Source organism: Protopterus annectens, chromosome 10.part0 (genome assembly GCF_019279795.1).
Source record: "Protopterus annectens isolate FY-2018-M chromosome 10.part0, PAN1.0, whole genome shotgun sequence".
Taxonomy (NCBI): Eukaryota; Metazoa; Chordata; order Ceratodontiformes; family Protopteridae; genus Protopterus; species Protopterus annectens.
Genome location: NC_056744.1, coordinates 801,214,086 through 801,233,510, shown reverse-complemented (window position 1 = coordinate 801,233,510; position 19,425 = coordinate 801,214,086). Strand labels below are relative to the sequence as shown.

At 37.8% G+C, this 19,425-nt stretch overlaps 1 protein-coding gene and 1 non-coding gene across 2 annotated transcripts in view; one reads left to right on the top strand and one right to left on the bottom strand.

The window, feature by feature from the left end:
• HS2ST1 (heparan sulfate 2-O-sulfotransferase 1) overlaps positions 1 to 19,425 on the bottom strand; it is a 692,935-nt gene that overhangs the window by 260,172 nt on the left and 413,338 nt on the right. The gene's annotated exons all lie outside the window — the stretch shown is intronic.
• On the top strand, positions 12,650 to 12,722 carry TRNAH-AUG. The gene has a single exon. It is a non-coding gene; the product is annotated as a tRNA-His (tRNA).

Here is a 19,425-nt window from a genome sequence, read left to right as displayed (position 1 = left end):
GGAATCTCTTACACACACACTCCTATAAGGACTGACATCATCAGCTAGAAGCACTAATCCAGTGTTCCTAGTTCTATGTTCACTGCTGTCTTTGTATAACAGCAATTGGTCAATTGATAATCATTTCCGCCTTGCGTCAGGATGGGTAAGCTATTGTAAGTAGTTAATACCCACCCTTCTCCACCTGCCTTCCCAGTGCCCAAGCCATTATTCGAACTTAGGTCATCTGCATCACTGTTAGGATTTCATACCACCATGTCACAAAGGCAAGGATGAAGTATGATTTACAAACTGTTCAGAACTAATGTGGTAGCTGTGCTCACTCTAAGTTTATTCTTGAGCAGCAGAAAATACAACTTAACCAGTCCAAGATTTTTGTGCATGCAATTGATGGTAATTGCATGACTGATGGACTGGTATATTTGAATAGCTGCTCCTCCTGCCCTACTTTTTATATCGGTAAGACAGAAAGACAGTTGAAAAAGCGGATATATGAGCACAGCTACCATATTTCAAAACAAAATTAATATAATGCCTTATTTAAATATTCATTAAAATGTCCCAATTTTAAATGTTTCAAGTTTACTACTTTGGAAAAAGTAAACCCCAACTAAAGGAGAAGTTTTTGGAAGGACTACCTCAAAATCATAGAATTATTATGACAAATAAAGCTGGATGAGACCCATTTTCCTGGCATTGATGATAATATATCCCCAACACTGGTACTAAAACAAAGGGCCAACAGATTATAAATATATTTTGTGTGCACCAAGTTTTACAGTTACTTTTTATATTATTTTATATATTTCTATGGTTCTAGTTCAAATCGTCGACATACCACATAATCGAATCCCATTTCATCGACACCACTTTATCGAATCTTTGCTTCTTCGATCTCCTGGAACAATGGCAATTCACCCAGGGTAAACAACCACTTGGCCACCATGGTGAACCTTGCCCATTCCCCACTGTAGAGCAATCTCGGAGTTAATATATTTAGCTATGGGGGGAGGTAAAGCCCCCCCCCCCCACATTGGAGGGATACTTGATTTACTGTTTGTTTTGTCCTGGATGGTCGAGTGGTTGTTTACCCTAGGTGAATTGCAGTTGTTCTTGGCGTTTGAAGAAGTGAAGATTCGATAGAGTGGTGTCGATGAAATGGGACTCCACTAACTGGTACATCGACAATTTGAGGTAAATCCATTTATATATGTTTTTACATCTGTTGTATGTTTTGCAGTAGTTGTTTTATCACACAGCAGCTTTGTTATGAAAGCTATCTCAACTCTGAAAATTTTCAAAGTTCGTTTACTTATACCAATAAATGTCACACAGTCTTCCATAACTTTTTATAAGTTTTTATAGATTTGGGTTCATTGGTAAGTACTAGGCTATCTGCCCAAGGGCATTTATAAGCCTAGCCAGAATGTGTTGGCTTTCGCCACCCCCTTAGATTAGTTCACTGTGCCTCTGTCCAGCAGAGCCATTAGTTCCCTGCGCCACTGTCCAGCAGAGCCACTGCAGTGATCCCCGGGGTAAATTTTCTGTTTCCCATCCACCCATCAAGGTTTCTCTTGAAGAGTGTTAGTGAGGGCCTAGTGAGTTAAAAGTAATAGTTACAACAGCTGCCCTGATGACAAGGTTGAAGGACTCTAACACTTCTTCTTGCTCTAAGAAAGAAACAACTTAGGTGGAGACTGACTTCTCATACAGAAAAAAAATCCAAATTGTTTCTTCAGTCCCAAACAGGGTTATATATTACAGTTGTATAAAGTATGAACTGTACAAAAGAACATCATACTATTTGTATTTTTAACATGTATAGAAGCTTAAGCTTTTTACTGGCAAGTTTTGAGTGTTCTTTTAATATTCAAAATACATGTCTTAATAGAAAAACATTTTGTCAATTCATGAAATTGTTAATGTATACCAAGAGTCATATAATGCACATTAGTGGACCTCTTTTTAAATACTTTGATTGGGTTTGTTTAATACAATTTCTTTTTTTTTTTCTCAACTCAAGTTGAATATTTGTGATCATATGTGGATATTTGTTTATATGTAAAAATTAATAAAGCTGTTTTCAAAAAATAAATAAGTACTTAATTAGATCTGACCAATTAGTCCACTATATAAAACTCTCACTGCACTGCCTTGTTTTATTCTGACAAAGTCTGGTTTGCAAGATGAAAAGCTAATTTTATGTGTGTCAGCTTAAATAAACTCGGTTTGTGGTGCTTTGAAGCGTACTGTGTGAGGTTTTCTTTCTGAAGTTGGCGTCTGGCCACAGCTGAATTGTGGTTCCTTGAATTTGAAGTTGGCTTTGTTTTTTCCATGCTGTTTTCCTTCCATTTTGTTTCCTTTGTATATTGTGGAACTAATGAAGGAGAAAATGGCTCACAACTTGCTTGGAAGGATAATGTGTTCAGCTGAATGATGCTGGAGCACTTGAACATATTTTTTAACTCATATTTTAGCCCCTACACCTGCCAACAATCTGAGAGACCACAATGACCCTGCCCACCCATCAGCCATCTGGGCTGTGATACAGGCAGCCATGTGGTATGAGGATGCCACTTTATTCATGTGGGTGACATAGTCCCATTAAGTATGTCTGCTCCCCTTATGACTGAATAGCTCCTATTAGAGCTCAGGTTTCCACTGGAGATCGATTAACTCCTCCCCGCTCATGGACCCTCTTGGGGAGGGGAGATAAGGCACTGCTTCTTAATTTCTCTCCCCCTTCAGCCAGCTTTTCATATGCCTTTCCAAAGCTGCTAATCAAACTCAACTCAACTGGATCTCAGTCAGGTCTCCATCTCTCTATGGCACAGAACCAGCTCTGTGGTGGTCCAAATATTTCGCTGGTGGGCTATCTTCAACCTTCAGTGCAGCTACGTAAGCAAAATAATATAGGTGACTAAGGGCACCCTTCAGCGCCGTTGGAAGGGTGGGGCAAACCAGGGCATCTCCTGAGATTGCTAATTTGTAGGTGGTGACTAACCTTACAAAAAAAAAAAAAAAAAAAAAAAAAAAAAAAAAAAAACAGGTTAACAGTTTACAAAGCTCAGACTTGAGGTCATTTACAGGCAGCTTGAAAACTGCCAGACTTTTCTAATAACTTGCAAGCTGTCTATCTTAGAAAAAAAATCAGGCAACTTACAGGTGGTGTACAAGCAATCCCAATCATATTATAAAAGCTTGTAAACTATCAAATTGCTCTTTTTTGAAAGTTAGAAATGAGCTATTAGGCTGTATTACTAACTTAAGAAAAAGTCTGACAGTTTATAAGCTGTCATTAGGTGAAACTTGAATGCTTTTAGACAGCAATGGGGGGGGGGGGCTGTTAGAGAACTAATGCATTTACCTGTCGTGATCACAAAGCCACACCTGGGCCAACTGCGTTATCCCAGTAAACACTCTATAGTATGGATATAAGGCATTCACGTCTTTTAATGTGGTTAATTCACCAGAAAGCAAATCAAGACAAGTGTGAACGAAGGAAACTACCTGCTAAATAAATAACTCAATATTATAACTGAAACTAATTCCACATTAACACAGCATGGTAGCTTAGCGTGTCAGACAAGAGCTGATTTGGCCTAGTGGTACATTGCTCTGACTCTAGTGCACAAAATGTGACAGAATAAACTGATATAGATGACAAGACTAGTTGACTATAGCACTCTGTTGTTCATATTTCTTATCCACATATGTCCTTCACCTGCTCTGAAGCTTATAAATAATGAAAAACAACATGCCTTTTAACTCACGAGTTTGGCAGAGGAAAAGTTAGTGTACTGAAGTACAGAGAAGCTGAGGCTTACTACAAGGGTATGGGAAATCATTATAGTTCTACAAAGGCAGAGGATGACAAATGCAGCCAGTGAAGTTATTTATACCTGGGATCTTCTGTCCCTTTTTAGCAGTGTGAATTACAAGTGTCTCACCAAATGATTTACATCTTTCTCTGCCGTCCAGGTAACAAAGCAATTAATTGTTTCTTACAGTAACACTGTTCATTACTTGTCAGGAAATAAAAAGAATATATATCTTAACTAGCTGTTAAGTTGAAATGTGATGATCACAGCAATGTGGGAAAATGCACTGCAAATTCTGAAAAAAGCACATCTCATTTTTCCCCATAGATAACATCAATGTAGCCTTTGTAATTGAGCACAAAATTGGAAAAATTGTGTGTAGGAATGGTGTTCTGTATTAATAGCCTTCAGATAAGCCTGACTGCATGCAAGCTCACACTTTAGGAAAGTAGGCGCTGTCATATAACAAATGTATGCCCAAATTTCCGGTAATTTGCACCAATGTACCATTACAAATCAGAAAGAAATTCTGAGTCTGTGTCAGGAACCACCTTTAAAACAGCAGTGACGATTAATAAACTGCATTTTCATTTAAATGTGGTGTTCTAAAAAATCTGTCTCTATTCTGTGTGCTATGTGTCGTTATACAGCCTAATAATGAAAATGTCAAGCACTAAAGAAGCATATATATCTTTTCTTTTCCCAAAGGTTCAACATACATTACACCACCATTCTTTCTCCATCAGCCCTGTAAAGCCTGTATTAAAAACAAGATATTCTTTCCAAGCAGTGTAAAAGCACAATGTGCAATAAAGACTTCAAATTATGTTACAAACATGCATTAAAAACATTAAAAATATAAGCTGCCAGAACAGCATTATACATAATTATTACAGTGGCATTAGTATATTATGGTCTGTTGCCACTTGAACTGCATTACAGATGCAGGTGACAAGTTCCTGTCAATTCCATCCTGAAGTCTACTTACACTTTGAGAGTAGCAGAAATAGAGTAGAAAGCACAAGTGTGTAAGTAAGAACTTACCATAAACAGTAGACGTTTGAATAAATCATGATTGTAAGTAGTCCTTATGTCTGGGACCTCTACGAATTAAGTCTCAGCATCCAGCTTGACTTCCACATATTGAGACTTTCTTGTCCAGGAAGAATGCATGGTATCTGCCCAATTACCTTAATGATCCCCTCCAAATAGGGACACATTATCCCCTCTGGATCAAGACATAGATAAAAAGGATTCTGCAAGTCAGAGGTCTTGAGAAGGAAGGAAGGACATGAGGAAGCGGTACCTGAATAGGGATAGGCTGCCATCCCAGATCAAGATGCCCAAGAAGTGAAGAGAAAATGATGGGAAAAGAACCAAAACTTCAACAACAATCTATTTGAATATTGACTATTATGATAAGTTCTTAGACAAATGTGCAATGTTCTTCATATAGACCATGGCTGCAGTAATCCTTACTACTGAGATGACCCTGGAGACTATTGTGGTGGATACCTTCATACAAGTGGGCTGCAAAAGGCCCTGCAATATGCCAGTTGTAAACCCAGTTCTTGCTGTGGAAGCAATGTGTAGTCTGTGGTGCTTGAAAAAGATGTGAGCTGACGACCAGATATGTGCCTCAAGAATGCCAGTGTGCAATATGCCACCCACTTAGAAACTGAATTTCCCTCTCTCCCAGATGCAAAGGACACAAATCCTGATCTGGGTTTTATCTAGGTAGCATCTCAGTTGTCAGCACAAGCTAAGCAATGAAGAATTCACTTTTCCTTATTCCAATGATTTCTGAAGAAAACAGGGAACTGAATGGCTTGAGTGAGGGAAACGCAGTCACTACTTTTAGTATAAAGATGGGATTAGGTCTAAGGCTGATATTCTTTATGGAAGACAGGGCGAATTTCTGCACGACTGCCTGCAGTATGAAATCCTCTTAACTAAGGGGATGGACAGCGAAAGTTTTTCATGTTAGAGTTCTCAACTGTTCTTATTTTGGAGGAATGTTCCTATTTTCAGGCCTGATTTACCCCTTCACGGGGTATCCTTACTTTTGGAGGTATGTCCCTATTTTCAGGCCTGATTTATCCATTCACACAATTTTCTGAATTATTCTCATCACATGTGATTTTTTTAAGCTGGCTGGTACACAGAAAACCACACTACAAGACCAACAATAATTTAATGAGGACACAACATCTTATATTTCTCTTTTTCTGAAGCAAAAATAAATTACCTTCTGTAGTAGAATTGTGAAATGCAGTTCATTAAAATCTACAGATTTTACATTGTCTCTTTGGTAGTGTATTTACATTTTTCCATCTTTTTATCAGTAGTATCCCACATTCCAACTGGAAGCAGGAAGAGTTGTGTGCTATTTGGTATTCAAATATTATATTAATTAGATGTCAAGATTATTTAGCTGGATGTTCCAACTTTTCAAGGGCCCTTGTTCCTATTTTCAATGCCTGCAGGTTGCAAGTTTTGATGTTCAATTATTTGGGGGGGTGTTAAGGCAACAAGTTCAAAAAGGGTTTGTATCAAATTGTTTACGGCAGTTTAAATTCCACGCAGGAGCAATAGTTTTTTTGGAGGTCTCAGACAAAGAACTACCTTGAGGAAGTGTTTAAATAATCTGCAGGGATATTGGGTGGGACTACTGGCATGTAATTGTAAACTACAGAGAAGCTGGACCATTACATATGGCAGGCTTGAACTGAACAGTTCATTTAAAAATAGGAGAAGTATTGCCCACATTAGTGACATGATCATTCCTGGAGTAGCAGAGGGAAATGTATTCCATTTAGCTAAGTAGAAACTCCTTGTGCCAGGCTTTCTATTCTCCTTAAGTATGTTCAGCAGTCCTCAGTGTAACTTCTGCCTGAAGACAGAAGAGTTAAACTGCCTGGGGAGCATGCAGCAGTGTCTCAAGGTTGGGGTACATCAGGCCCTCTTGTTCTAAATAAGAAGGCCCATTTTGAAAGGCAGCATATAAAGTTTCACTCTAGTTCTCTGAACGAGGAGGGAGAACCAAGGTGCCTGGACCTAAAAGATGCTATTGAGAGCATCACTAGTCTCTCCCTACTTGGTTTTTGTATCACCATGAGGACAAGGGCCATCAGAGGGAAAGTGCACTGAAATAGACCGTGTCGAAATAGACCTGTACATTTGAAGGAAATGGCATCCACTGTCCAAGCTTCTTGTGATGTGTTCTGAAGCAGAGCATCCTGAACTGTTTTGTTGCTTGGAGAGGCAGCTAGGTCTTCTTCTGGTATAACCCACCTGTGAACAACCTGAAAAAAGGCACCCCTGTTTGACATCCATTCATGAGGATCTGCAGCTGATCTGATTAGATGGACTGCCAAGTATGAATGGAATGGAATGCAGACTGCCCTTAAAATCATCTGTGATTAAAGAACCATCTCACAAGGCTTGATGGCCAGCATGCACAAGGGGTAGGAAAGAGTCCTCCCTTGTTTGTTTACATGTCACATAACAGGCATGTAAGTCTGGTGATACCTGCCAAACCCATGTTTTCCAGACAGACTTGAAGGTTGAGTGTCTGTATCAAGGCCTTAACCTCCTTTACAGTTTTGTATTTCTCACTCCGATTTGCATCTCCAATACTTTTACATTTAGGACTTTACAGCCTACCTCCTCCCCCAAGTTAGGTAAGAATTATTTGTATTTATAGCTTGATTGTTGGGGTTCCTGTTTGAAGGACACCCCTTAGGTTCAAGTTTGACATGATCAGACAACCATTCTAGCTCTTTTGGACATACAGGGTGATACAAGGGATCATCTCCAGGGACTGCAAATGCTGACTCCAACTACTACTTAGGTACCATTGGAGTTTTTTCATGTGCCATTTGTTTAGGGGAGCCATCAGAATTCTGGAGTCCATAAATACCAGTGTCCTGAAAAATTCCCAGACTGTGACTACTGTTTCTAGAGTCATTCTCTAGAAATGTTGAGACAGAGATTCCACATTGCATAGAGGGACGTAGGCCCTCTGCTTATGGGTATCCAGTAAGGACCCAAGGAACACCACTTTCTTGGGTCAGGTGAAACTTGACTTGGATATGATGAAAGAAAATCTGAGGTTTGAAAACAGCCTATGGTGAATTGTAAAGCCCTCTCCACTTCCTTGTGGGATAGTGCTTGAAAGACAGCCATACAGATTGGGGTAAATATGAATGCCTTTGGCTCTACAAGTAATTACTGGAGCCAGGCAATTTGTAAAACCCATGGATGCAAAAGCCAGTTCAAAGGACAAAACAGACAGTGGTGGTCATCATCTAAATCTGAGAAAGCCCCTACAGTCTCTGTGGACAGGTATCTGAAGACATTTAACTTGAGATCCACAGTAACCATCAGAGACTGAGGGGTACTAGAGTGGTAAGAGGACTTGCAATGTCAGCATGTTGAATTCCTGAACCCTGACATATGCATTTAGCCTAGATTGGTTGTGGACAAGCCTTCATGGACCCTCCTCTCTGGACAATACAAGATTCAGTCCTGAATAAACCATGCTGTTCCAGCCTTGTGTTGGCACACGTTCTATGACCACAGTGTAAAACCTCTTGAGGGATGGAACCAACTATGCACACCCGATTCCCTGGTATGGATGAGATGCTGGACATTCTTGGCTTTCTTAGGAATTGCAGTTTGTAGCACTGAGAAGATATGTGCGGCACCCATGTATCTCATGTGGTGTGGGTGTGTGTGTGTGTGTGGGGATATGTAGGGGATCGGGCCGGGGGATTTACTGAGAGGGGGTGGAGTATAGAGAAACTTCACATAGTCACAGCTGCTGCCTAGGAGATACAGGGCTGTGGAGGCCCAGAGGAGCTCCCTTCTGGTTTCTGTGCCATTTTTTTCTTATACTTCTCATCCTTGGCTTGCGTATCTTTTCCCCCTGGCCACCTTACTAACATATGCTAACCCTAACCCTAACCCTGCTCCTAAACCAGCCCCTCACATTAAGGTATTAAATATCTTTTCCCTAACAATTACCACTATATAGACAAATTACGTCTGCAAGCTACTGGTATATTTTTAACTGACTGAAAAGGAACTGGTTTCCCTTTTTCGAACAGTGTAGAGGTTTAGTGGATACAGTGGCTGGGGGAAAGGTAAGTTCAACGTATATTTTCAATGTTTTTTAGACTATACATAAACATACATGTGTACATATGTGTGTATATACACACACACACACATATATATATATATATATATATATATATATATATATATATATATATATATATATATATATATATATATATTTGTGTAACTGAGACTTGGAAACTGACTGACTGCTAAGTATTGCAAGCACAAAATGTTCGGTCACTGTTCCCTCTCTCTCTCTATATATACAAATATATTTACACACACACACACACACACACACACACACACACACACACACACACACACACATCACATACATAAAAACAGGGACTGTAGGAATCTGACATGAAGCTGTGACTGAATAAGAAGTGAGGAAATTAAGGCTATAGACAGGGAGACAACTAGGGACTGGGACATACAGTACTGCATACACATGGCAAAGAAAGTTTGTGCCGTATTTCCTGTCCTGTACATAGACTTCTCATTTGTCTACATATGCAGGTGGTACATACACCTGCATATGCATAGGACAGGAGAATGTCTACATCTTGGAGGTGCATACCATTTCTTTATATGTGGGCTGTACTTACCTTAACTCCTTTGCTTTGCTGGAGGGGTGAAGTGCTACACATACTAACATGGTCTTTACTTTAATGGTGGATTGCATCAGTATGTTTTTTTAGGTTACCCTTGCGATTTTCAAATAAAAATTGTGAGCTGTGATTCCCAGGAAGTCCACTGGGGTACATGACAAGCCCATGGTGGTGAAGTGCACGTTCTCTCAGCTCTTCCTGTTCAGCTTTCAAGACAATAGTGCCCTCTCCCCCTGCACTTACCACTTAATCTCAGGACCAATAGTTCTTCCTTGGTAACCATTCACAATTAGCTTCCTGCCTCCTCTGACAGGTCATAGGACCATATCGTTGACTAGCTGTCCTTCGGACTACTTGAAGCTCCTCCTACTCAGTGCAACGCCACTCTAGCATTTCGTTTTTGATGAGTATTCACACAAGAATTACACGTCATCTCCATTCCCCACTCCTACTTCTTTCTTCATATTCAAATTATACATCTTTTTCTGTCTCAGTCATATACATCGCTGTCATACTTCTATAACTTCTGTTCACTCCAGATTTTGTATATTGTAATTTTCATTCTTTAATCTCAACTTTGTATTCCTTGTTTAATTATTCTTTCACATTCCTTACATTTTTTAATATCCAGAAAAGAAACTCTGCTCGTCTTCAGTAACCTTATTGTAAAATTATTTTTTTCTCTCAGTTGAAAGTCAGCTACCTCAACTCCTATGCATGTAAATGTTTTACTCTTCTGTCTAATGTGATATTACAAATGTTAGGCTTGTGATGCATTGTTTTAAAAGTTTACATTATTATGTATTGTATATGCTTTACCGTTCATTTTTCTAATTTTCTGTGCTAATTTTTTTCCCCTCTGCCTCTGCTGAAAAGGGGCTTTACCCCTAGCTGGACTTTCCTGGTAAACAAACACAAATAATCACATGGAATTTTTTCTGAGGTTTTAGACTTTATGTCTCTCAGTAAGAATTGAAAAATAAAAATTAGGTCAAATATTTGTTAAGGAGAGTGTTGAGAGATGAAAGCCCTTATATATATATATATATATATATATATATATATATACACACATATATATACACATATATATATATATATATATATACACACACACACACACCTTACAGTATATATATATATATATATATATATATATATATATACACATATATATATATATATATATATATATATATATACACACACACACTCACACACACCTTACAATATATATATATATATACATATATATATACATATATATATATATATATATATATATATATACATATATATACATATATATATACATATATATATATATATATATATATATATATATATATATATATATACATATATATATATATATACATATATATATATATATATATATATATATACATATATTATTAAAGTCATTTAAAGTTAAGTCTTTAAAAGGAAGGTGAAACTCCTATAAAAGTGGTCAATGATGCTGTTTACTAAGAAGGATCTTAAGTTTGAAGAAGTAGGATTCTTGTAGGTAGTTCTAAATGAATGAGTACTCAAGGGTCACAGAACATTCATTTGACATTTCTCTTTCCTGCCTTGGTGAGACGTGTTACAGGCCAGCTGTTTTTAATGTCACATCTTGACTCCAACAAAAAGATATGCACAAAAAAAACAGCAAACATCACTTGTCCAAGACATTAATGCAGGTAGGTATTCCATTTCATAAAATGGTTCATTAATGCACAACACACACAGGTACATGTTTAAGTATAAACTTACGCCAGTAAGTCCAATATCTCTAGCTCTAGACAAAGGTTAACCTTATAAGGCTTCATCAATGCATTGTAAATAGAAAATCTGGCTATGCACTGCAGAATACAGCTTAACAAAAATCTTCTGTTGCATCTACCCAGAGTACATACCAAATAACGTAGAAACAAAAAAGAAAAACTCCTATAGCAGATGCATGCAGTCAAAATGAAGTGGCATCTTGCATAACAATGCCAACCAATGTCCCAACTTTCCTATAAGCTTTTTACCAAACCACTTAGTATCCAATGGAAGCAAAACAGTTTTGGGGCATGATGGAAGCTCTGCCGGTGAGAACCTGCAGTATTCTACAGGTCTTACTATAGTGAGAATAGTGGCATAGTAAATGTGGCAAACATGACTACTTCAGCACCAGTCTTGTAATAAGGTGAGAATTATGTGCACTCTGCAGCTCAATGCTAGACTTCTAAATTATTCATTTTTTATTTAGCTATCTCAAAGATCCTATGTATTCATTTAAAATGAGAAACTGTCACTTCTGAAGTCTTAAGTCAGTTACCAAAGAAATGCAATACAAAAAGAAAAAGGAAAAAATCAGGCTAGTTAAGAATGCTTGGGTACTGCACATTCATATAATAAAGAAATACTATAAACATCATGAATGCAGTGTCCTTCAATGATCAAGTACTATAAAAAGTAAAATATATAAATACGTACATAAAAAATTACAAATTTCAGTACCAATACAAACTAAAGGGGAAAAGATGCAAACAAATGACTAAGAAGCAACTTTTAAAAGACAAAAGCAGCAGATGAAATCCATAAGCGGGAAATTACAGCTGTGTAACTAACCATAACAGTAGATGTTTGCATGTTCACTGCTGCAGTACTTTAAGCTACATGGATTATATCCTGCTAAGAATACAAGAGGCAGTCAGCTTCCGAAGAATGTCAGGTAAAGATGAGCAGTGTCAGTTCCTCATGCTTGCCCAGAAGATGGAGTAACAAAAACTCAACCATCCTTTACTGACATACTTGCATGGCACCTTTAAACTTCACTACAGATCCATTCAGAATAAAATACAACACAGGATATGTGACAGCTTTTATAGCTGGTAAGACAGTAATAACCTGTATATCAGTGTGTACATACATGCTGTTTCATACATATTTGCTTGAATGTATATATGGAAACTTAAAATATTTATATACTCTTATTCAGCTATGAAATATCTTGCAATGCTCTACCAGGTTCTTATCTACTCTCATTGTATATTTTGTACACTTGTATTTTCAACCAAAAGGGGTAATATCCCTCCGGGGCCAGTGGCACAATGGATAACGTGTCTGACTATGGATCAGAAGACTGTAGGTTCGACTCCTGCCTGGCTCGGTTGACACACTTTCAGGGATCCAGGGAAGTAAATATTTTGGGAAGAAATAGCCAGGGAATTGTTATGGCTAGGTGTGTACAGGCCCTAGGGCCAATAGCCTAGTACCACCCTATGAACCTATGTATACTAACAAATGTAAAGTCTACAATCTGTATGCTACTACTCTGTAATGTCTCTTGTAAACCTTTCTTCTCTCTGTAAACTTATGGAGGTTTTTTCCCCCAGGACTCTGCTGAAAATGGACACTTGTTATCCAGTTGGACTATCCTGGCAAACAAATGTTAAATAAATAATAAAATAAAGAATACAAAAGAAACACAATGATATATACTCAAAACCAAACAGGCTTTCTCCACTGACAAATAAGGATAAAGTCCTGAATACAACCCAGCTGATGCAAATTCAATTGATCAGTCAGCACTAGGAAACAAAAAGTTGTAAAAACATACATTCAGATATTTATTTAGCTATTAATTTTGATCATCTGAAATTTTTCTTGGCCTTTGTTGGCTTCACCACTCTATACTTCAAGAAAAGTGAGTTGACATCCCTAGTCCCTTTCTGTGTATGGAAAGGAGGAGTTACAGTTGTGATGAACCCGAAAACTCTACATGACAGGGTTGCTAATCTCATCATCCTACTCTGTGCAGGTCAGTCACCACATCTGGCTTTTTGACCTCTGTACTGCTGCACCAAGAGTGGGGCACAGAAACGTGAAGATTTATAGTTATCCCTTTTCGGGATGTAAATAAAAAAGCTGTGATGTTTTTGCAAGATTCTACCTTTTGATTTCAGCTCCTAACTGAATAATTATTAAAATGAGAGAGCTTTTCTGAGGCCATGCCTCATATCCTACTTCTATTTGCTCACTCAGTTAGTGAGACAATCAAAATAACTCATTAGGCACACCGTCCTCATATCATTCCTGGAAAGCACAACTATTTAATAAATAGCCATTCTAGTAGCCCCTTAGTAATCCGGCATGACATAAGGCAGGTTTACGTTACTATACAGCTTGCACAATCAAGTAAATAAAATAAAGTCACAGTGCTGTAGATACCAAAGGAACTACTATCATTATTTTGTAATTTATTTTGCTTTCAACAAATATGGGTTTTTATGGTAAAACGGGGTGTGCTGCCCTGGTAGCAATGGAAAGATGCGACTTTCCATGTTGTAAACCTCATTCTGTAAATGAATTATCAAGCCTTTTGACTTCAGTAGGTAAGTGATGCTTTCAAAGTATATGCATATTTTACCATCTTACTTTTGAATTACTTTTACCTTTAGCTTTATTAAAAAGAGTGGTAAGTAGATTTTTATTTTAATTATAGCAAGTTGAAAGGGAACTTAAAATTATACTGCTTATACTGAACATGACAATTAGTTACGTATTTAGTTTTATTTCTTTTTTAAAATTTGGCACACAAAAAACTGATCTTCATTTTACTGCACAGAGTCAAATTGATGCTAGTGCCAGTTAAATTTGACATCTTATTATTTAGTTTAATATGATACTTTGAGAAATTTTTTTATATTATTTTGAGGTTACTACCCTCCCCATTAGAAACATTTGTTTAGCTGTACTGTTTCATGGTGACAATACATTGATTTGGAGATTTTTTTAATCATTTGTTTGTAATCATTATTTGCATGACACCATTTTTTTTGCATATCCCAAGAGCAAAAAAAGAACACAGTCATCCTCATTGTTGCATATAAAAGATTTGCCCAAGTGTGCAAATGATAAAGGTAATGAAAACTACATCTGTTATATACTGTAACTGTAGTGGATATTAGAATAGCCATCTTCCATTACACGAAGTATGGCACTTCCTGGTTTGTGTAGCTGTTTGTCTGTATGACAACCCATATCTAAGTCACAGTGGTTACTGTAGTAGTTTTAGGGACAGCGGTGCCGGAGGTCTTCTCAGGGCTTCTGCTGCACACACTGCTTCTAACTCTAAAGGTCTGTTTGAGTGGCATTTACTTCATTGGGCCAATTATGCTAAAGCTATCACTGTGGACTCATTGCTCTGTGTGTGTGATAGTGGATTCACAGCCAACATGCCACCAAACATCAATTTTAGTTATAATCCAGCTATAAATACCAAAGATGAAAGACCATGCAATTATGTGAGACATCTAGACAATGTATGTTTTTCTGCACTACTTGACCTGTTATACCACAAAGTGTAACCAGATTACTTATGTAACCCTAGTTTGTGTCATACAACTGCTAGTAGAGAGTTCTAAAGGAGTGCTATAAGACTTTTGATCTTGCACTTGTTTTTCAGGATTGAGGACTCTGGTCCTGTTATCACCACCAAGTCATTATGAACCTGGCCTAAGGTGCCATAAACTGAAATAATCTGCATATTGTTTTGCATATACCAAGTGCTAAAGTGCAAAGTCTAATTTGACTTCTGTATATATACTTTTTCATTGGACATAAATGGGCCTCTATCTCTGTTGGAGGCTGATTTTAACATCTCTGTCACATCACAGATTGTAGTTATTTAGCATGCTGCCGCCCAACCCTCGCTACAGAAATAATTTTATTCCGTTTGGTGCCAGGCCTATTAGTTTTTCTTCTCCAACTTGTGACACAGTGTGTGACAAGTAAGTGAACAGGATGGAAATACATGATCAAACTTGAGTGAGGAATAGCAAAATGCTAAGTCAGGTGTATTGATGTCTGCAATGATTGTAGAAGACAGACCACAAAATGTGTGCTTGTATTTGTGCTTCTGAATTTCATTGGGTAGTGTAGAATATTTTCTTCTTTCTATAGGACAGGGAGTTTTGAGAAACAAAATAAATGACATGCCTCATAGTGTGAGACAGCTGAGAAATGTGCTGGGTAATCCTTGAGTACATATGCGCTCTGGTGATGTAGTGTCCTTCAGAATGTGCAGTTCTATCAACATGTTTTCTTATTACTAGTTTGCACATTTGAGGTAGCTACCATCTCATATCCTGAGATCTCCAGGTCTGAAATGAGCAGTAATTTTTTGTGTGGTTTAATGAACTTGTCAATCTGGTTCACAAACTGGGCAGTTCAAGAACTTCCAACAGCAGGATAGTACAAACACCCACCCACCCACATGCATGCACATTTACATACAAACACACACACACACACACACACACACACACACACACACACACACACACACACACACACACACAAACACACACAAAATAACTTACCTCCCATGTTCTCTAACACACACAATTAAAGACAACACAGGATGCCTATAGTCTCTCACAGTCCAATATTTCTAAAAAAGCACACACTAAACAACTATCCAGATTTCTCCCCTCCTTTAATTCTTTAAAAAGTTCCAGTCCTTGCACTGTAGCAGACAATGTGCATACTTAGCAACAACAGTATGACAGTGGAGAAGCATAATCCTCCATTGCCATGTTCCTACATATGGAACAAATGGTAGGTGTCTTTCTCCTACTTTGGACACAATAGAAAAGTCTTTGTGGTTCTGTCCAAGCAGCTTTAATTTATGCAAACATCACTATAGAAGTTTACTGACTTTAACTTAAGTAACTTGTATACAAACTAACAACTGCAATCATGCATGCTCCCTGTCTGGCTGCTCTTTCAAAATGCCACTAGGGAATGCATGTGTCTGAAATTTATATGTGCACGTACAGTCTCTAACATGCGTCTTAAAAACATAGCACACATCACATATATTTTGATTTACATCCTCCCTCTTTGAGAAACAGATTATGCAATGTTACAAGTCTATTTGGCATGCATATATCACAGGTAATTCTTTGTCATCCATTATACAAGACGAGGTACACACACACACACACATATATATATATATATATATATATATATATATATATATACACAGTTAAGTTCACTTAGCTACATATTTCACACTGGGCTTAGATATTAGTCCATATCATGAGACATAAAACAAGGAATTGGATTTAACAACTGGAACTGTCTACAAAATGTTTGACCTTTGAAATGTTTGGAACATTTTCAGGAATGGAATCAGAGGTTTGAACACACACTGGTAAACTCTCTGGCATGGGAACAACATCTGGTTCACTTTAAGATTTGGAGCCTGTATCACAGAAACAGTGTTGTGACAATGATGACTCTGGTACAGGAAGAAGATGTCTACGATTCCTCATATACTCTATACCCTCGGTGTCTATCAGATAAGATCTTGGTTGTGAAACAACTGACTAGTAAATTCAGTACCATTGTCAGAAAGAACTTTGTGTGGACTACCATGGACTGCGAAATAGCGTTTCAACTTAGTAATAACAGCACTGGATGTTAGGTTAAGTAGCAGAGCAATCTCAAACCAATTTGAATAAGAGTCTACCAAAACCAAGTAGTGTTGACTGTTCCACTCGAAGATAGCAGTGGCTACTGTTGACCAAGGTAGTTCAGGAACTGGACTTAGCTGAAGTGGTTCTCTTTTCAAATGCGGTCTAGTACTATTGCATATTGAACAAGAAGAAAGTACTTTATCAATGTCTTTCGGTAATGAAGGCCAAAATACCAATTCTCTCACTCTTCTCCTAGTAGATGCGTAACCTGGGTGACCACGATGCAAAATCTGGACATATTCTTGTTGTAAGGAAGCAGCAACATTAATTTTAGGACCTTTGAAAATAATGCCATCTTCCATCAACAAGCCATCTCTGTAAGGAAAGTAGGTTTGCACTTCAGGTGGTACACTAGATTGCTTTGACAGCCATCAAACTTTAATGTAGTGAGTGAGCTTTTGCAAAATTAAATTATGCACTGCAATCACGTCAAAGTCAAAATTCTCTGCATCAAGCTCTTCTGTCGTATTTCTGGGTGATCTGGATAAGGCATCAACCTGATAGAGCAATTTGCCTTTCGTATAGACCATTTTGAAATTGGACTTTTGCAATCTGAGCATCATTATTTGTAATCTCGCTGGAGTGGAATGCATAGGCTTCTTCAGAACAGTAAATAGGGTTGGTGGTCAGTTTAGATCTGAATAGCTCGACCACAAATATAGTCATGAAACTTGGAACATGCAAATACTATTGCCAAAAGCTCCTTCTCAATTTGAGCATACGGCATCTCAGTTTGGGTAAGTGTCCTAGATGCATAGGCTACTGGTCTACCCTCTTGAAGTATAACTGAGTCAAGACCAAATTCAAGAGTGACGGTTTGTTCACATCATACTGTCTTAAAATAGGTGGGGTGGCAATTTTCTGCTTAAGATCTTCAAATGCCTTCTGGTGCTGTTCCAAGCATGACCATGCAACATCTTTGCATGTTAGCTCTCTTAAAGGTGCTGACAACTCACTGAAGTCTGGTATAAACTTGCCTAAATAGTTGTCCATACCTAGGAAACACTGTAGAACTTGTACATTGTCTGGTGGTGACATCTCAAGAATAGCTGCTTGCTTGGTCAGGTCTGGTCTCAAGCCAACACTGGTAAATAAATGACCTAAATTTGTAACTTCTAAAGTCTGAATTTGCACTTAAGAGCCTTGAGCTTCAAGTTTACTTCATGTACTCTTGTCTAGAACCTTCTTTAAGTTTCTGTCATGCTTTGCTTCACCACTGCTTCCAACCAATAAATTATCTACTATTATGGCACAAGGATAACTGGAAAAAATTTGCTCCATTGCAAGCTGAAAAACTAAACTTGCAGAATTTATTCCAAGTGGCATCCTTAGGAATCTGTATCTACCAAAGGGAGTACCAAAGCTGGTTAGAAATGAAGATCTATGATAAAGTATCACTTGTTAAAATGAACTCTTTGCATCCAAGACAGGAAAAAAACAGTGGCATTCAGTATTAGAGCTGTGATTTCTTCGACTGTGCGCATTGGATGATATGGTCTCTTCAATGCTTTGTCTAAATCTCTTGGGTCAATACATATTCTGATTTTGTCTGTGACTTTTTTGTGAGCTGCCACCATAGATGACACCCATTCAGTTTGTTCTGTGACTGGACAAATCACACCTTGCTGCACCATTTTATCCAAGTGAGCCTTAACTTTATCCTGCACAGCTATCGGAACTCTTCTTGCTGGTCTGACTACTAGAGTGATCTCTGGGTCTAACTTCATGGAATACACAACTGGAAGTTTGCCTAACTTATCATCGAAAACATCAGCATACTCTGAGAAAATGGCTTCAGAAAAATAAGAACTCGGAAATGCACTTATGTGATGAACCTCTTTAGCAAAAGAAATCAGATTCATTCTCAAACTATCTTTGAGACCCAATAAAAACTGTACTGGGCTTAGGACTACACAGAATAACAAGATGCAACAGTTCTTGGCCAAATAACATGAAAGCATCACTGAGCCTTCGGTTTAAATTTCTTCACCTACATAAGGCAACACGTTTTGCACTACTGGCCACATTGAGTTGTTCATTAGTTCTTACTTTAGCAAATGTATCTGCTGATATAACATTACACTTTGAACCAGTGTCTACTTTAAGCTCTGTGGATTTCCTATTAATCCAGACAGTACAAAACACTTTGCTTCTTGTTAATAAATTCACTGCGTTGACTCTTTCACCAAGCACTGATACATCATCTACAAATAAAGCTGACTGCTTCGGCTCTACTTGATCAACTCCCTTCTTTATGAGACTTTTCTTTACAACTGTGCGAGGCTTACATGATTTGCAAAACTTTTGGAAATGATTCCACTTTTT